General features: G+C 37.2%; 1 protein-coding gene across 3 annotated transcripts in view; it reads left to right on the forward strand.

Annotated features, from left to right (window-relative positions):
• The window catches only part of Atp11c (ATPase phospholipid transporting 11C), a 230,789-nt gene that overhangs the window by 198,853 nt on the left and 27,615 nt on the right, over positions 1-4,321 (forward strand). The window lies entirely within an intron of this gene.

The raw sequence follows: 4,321 nt of genomic DNA on the forward strand, positions 1-4,321 counted from the left end.
TGTGTGTGTGTGTGTGTGTGTGTGTGTGTGTGTGTGTGTGTGTGTGTTGTCAGATTTGCCTGACAGCCATATTAACTAGTTGTTGGGCCAAACATTGAAGAAGGAAGAGTATAACTTTAATGATGATAATGAACCCTGTGTGTGTAAAACAGGTCGTTGTTTATTAGAAGCACTTCATTTATTCATTAATCCTCAGAAGTGTCCTGTGAAGCAAGGTGTAGTATCTCGTTTACAAATATATAAAAAAATAGTTCTCAGGGAAATGGTATAACTAAATGGTTTTGTTTCTACAGCTAGGAATTAGGAGAACTATATACCCACAGTAGGTTAAATCCAGGAATCTACTTCAAAGTTAGGGTCTATTGGGCTTGACATCACTGATTATTTCTTTTGACCTTCCTCTGATAGGAGGTCCCCATAAACATTTGTCATGTACATCTGTCTGGTAATCTAACTCTTTTCCCAAATTGCTTGATTTGCCTCCAGTTGGATTTTGGCCTGCAATGCAAGCCTCTGCCACCAGATGGAATGAATTCTTTGTTAAAAGAAGAAAACAAGTCTTAATTTACCAAGTGTTAATGAGTAGTTAGAAATTGTTATGACTCCATTTACAACAAAGGATATTAGATTATTTATGTAGATTATGCTTTCTGTGTCCAGTCTACACTACTGACTCAATACTATTCCTTGTATACAGCTGTCTTTTGTCCAAAAAGGATTTCTAATCTTTTAGCCACCTTTGGCTTATTATTAAAAAATACATTCCCTCTTCTTTTTTTAAATCAATATTTAATAATATGTGTGTGGGGGTATATGCACATGATTGGAGGTGCCCGTGGTATCACATTACCCTGGAGCTGGAGTTAAGGGTATTGTTAATTTGTCCATGCAGATGATGGGAACAAAACTCCATCATCTCTTGTGATGGAAACTCCATCATCATGTCTTAATTGCTGAGCCATCTTTCAGCCTTTCCATTCCCCTACCTCTTTTATTGTCATTGCATTTTCAAATTCTTTCCACATTAATGGAGAACTTTTGTTACAAGTATTTCTTCATTCAGTCTTCACATAATCCAACCAGGTTACCTTAGAATATACTATTTTCCAACTCTTCAAGATTTTGCCCTTTGTTCTCTGATCATTCATCTATCTTTAAGGTAATTCCTCAGCCTGACACTGTCTTACTATATATGAATTTTGGTGTGTGGTTGGTTTTTAGTTTTCCTTTGGTTGGTTGGTTGTTATGCTGGTTTGATGTTTTAAATGTGTATATATGTTTAAAACAGAGGTTCACTATGTATACCAGACTGGCTTCGAACTTGGCATTGTTCTGCCTCAGCCTCCTGAGTACTGGGATAACAGTTATGTTATGCCTGGTTTTATAATTTGTTTAAAATGAATACTACTTTGCCTTGATTCTTACTGTCCCATCAATCCTTAAGACCATGATAAGGTAGGCTTTATCCTAGAGATGCAGAGATTGTTCAATATATGAAAATCCATCAATATAATCCACCATATAAACAAACTGAAAGAAAAGAAAACATATGACTATCTTATTAGTTGCTAAAATGGTCTTTGACAAAATCCAACACCCATTTGTGATAAAAGTCCTGAAGAAGTTGAGGATACAAGGCATATACCTAAACATAGTAAAGGCAATTTACAGCAAGCTGATAGTCAACATCAAGTTAAATGCAGAGAAAATGAAAGTAATTCCACTAAAATCAAGAACAAGGAAAGGTTCTCCACTCTCTATGTATCTTTTCAATATAGTACTTGAAGTTTTAGCTGGAGCAATAATTCAAGTGAAGAAGATCAAGCGGATACAAATTGGAAAGGAAAAAGTCAAAAGTATGGTTATTTGCAGATGGTATGATATATGTAAGTGACCCTAAAAGTTCTACCAGGGAACCCCTACAACTGATAAACACTTAATTGTAGTGGCTGGATATAAAATTAACTCTAAAAAACAAACAAACAAAGAAAAAACAAACAAAAAAGAAGTAGCCCTTCTGTATACAAATGACAAACAGGCCTAGAAAGGATTTAAGGAAATAACACTTTTTACAATAGCCTCAAATAGCATAAAATATCTTGAGGTAACTCTAACTTAGCAAAACTTGTATGATAAAAACTTCAGCTGGGTGCAGTGGCATATATCTTTAATCCCGGCAGTCAGGGAGGCAGAGGCAGGTGGATCTCTGTGAGTTTGAAGCCAGCCTGGTCTACAAAGCAAGTCCAGGAAAGCCAAGGCTACACAGGGAAACCCTGTCTCAAAAGAACCAAAAACAAACAAACAAACCTTCAGTGGTGGTAGTGGACACCTTTAATCCCAGCTCGCTGGGGTGTGGTCAAAGACAGAAGGATCAAGGCCAGCTTGGTCTATAGAATCAGTTCTATGAGGGCCAAGGCTATACAGAGAAACCCACTACCCTCCCCGCCAAAAAAGAAATTCTTCAAGTCATTGAGGAAAGAATTTGAAGAAGATATCAGAAGATAAAGAAATCTTCCATGCCTTTTTTAGGCTAAATTTAGGTCTAAATTTAGGCTCTTGAATTGGTAGGATTAATATAGTGAAAAGAACCATCTACCAAAAGCACTCTACAGATTCCATGCAACACAATTCTTTTTTTATTTTTATTTTTATTTTTTAATATTACTTACAGTTTGTTAACTTTGTATCCCTGCTGTATCCCACTCCCTCTTTCCCTCCCAATCCCAACCTCCCACCTCATCTCCTCCCTGCCCCTTTCCAAGTCCACTGATAAGGGAGAACCTCCTCCCCTTCCATCTGATACTGGTTTATCAGGTATCTTCAGGACTGGCTTCAAAGCCCTCCTCTGTGGCCTAGCAAGGCTGCTTCTCCCGTGGGGAGGGGGGAGTCAAAGAGCCCACCATCGAGTTCATGTCAGAAACAGTCCCTGTTCCCCTTATTAGGGTACCCACTTGGATACTGAGCTACCAAGGGCTACATCTGAGCAGGGGCTCTAGGTTGCATCCATATATGGTCCTTGTTTGGAGAAACAGTCTCATAAAAGACCCATGTACCCAGATATATTTGGTCCTTGTGGAACTCCTGTCCTCTCCAGGCAGTATTAACTACCCCCCCCGCCTTTTTTTTTTTTTTTTTTGGTTCCCTGCATTCTGCCGGAGGTTTGTTTATGAGTCTTAATATCTGTTTTGATACACTGCTAGGTAGAGTCTTTCAGAGGCCCTCTGTGGTAGGCTCCTGTCCTGTTACTTGTTTGCTCCTACTTCCCCTGCCCATCCCATTTGTCTTTCTAAGTGAGGATTGATCATCATAACATGGGTCCTGTTTCTTGTTTATCTTCTTTAGATGGATAGATTTCAGTATATTTATCCTATCTTATAGGACTATGTAAGTGAGTATATACCATGTCAACACAATTCTTAACGTATCTATAAAGGAAAATTTTAGCTTCATAATAGAAACAGAAAACAATCCCAAATATAAAAGAATTTCTGAATGCATCACTATCCCCAGTTTTAAATTGTACTACAGAGCTATAATAATAAAAACAGCAATTAAAAAGTAATAAAAACAGTAATAAAAAAGGAATGTCAATCAATGGAATTGAATTGAAGACCCACACATAAATCTGCACATCTATGGACACCTAATTTTTTTTCAAAGAAGGTAGAAATAGCTGGAAAAAAACAGCATCTTCAAAAATGATACTAGTCCAACTGAACAGCTGCATGTAAAAGAATCCAGATAGATCCATACTTGTCACCATGTACAAAACTCAACTCTGAACGGATCAAAGATCTCACCAGGAAGCCAGATACACTGAACCTGATAGAAGGGAAAGTGGAGAATAGCTTTGAACCCATGGGCACAGGCAAAGACTTTCTGAACAGAACACTTAGCACAGGCACTAAGATTTAAAAAACTTAATAAAATACACACTTTGAATATATAGTGATTGTATAAATTCAATTGATACTTAAGGGACAACACATTAAGTCTTCATGGCAAATGAACTCATATCTTTCCTGTAAGAAAAATATAGGAAGCTAGGCATGGTAACTTAGGTTTGTAATCCCAGAATGTGGTAGGTTGAAACAGGAGGAAAACTATTAGTTTGAGACCAGATAGGAGTACATAGCAAGTTCCTGACTACCTTGAACTACAGTGTGGAACATTGTCTCCAAAAAAGAAAGCAAAAAATTCAAAAATAGTAAGAGGTTCTCATAAAAATAGTAAGAGGTTCTCATAAGTAAAATCCTCTTTTTCATAGGAGGGAGCAAAAGTTACTCAGTGTGAATTAAACATTTGAAACTAATTTCTTTAC

This window comes from Psammomys obesus, unplaced genomic scaffold, assembly GCF_907164565.1.
Source record: "Psammomys obesus unplaced genomic scaffold, mPsaObe1.curated_primary_1811, whole genome shotgun sequence".
NCBI classification, from domain to species: domain Eukaryota; kingdom Metazoa; phylum Chordata; class Mammalia; order Rodentia; family Muridae; genus Psammomys; species Psammomys obesus.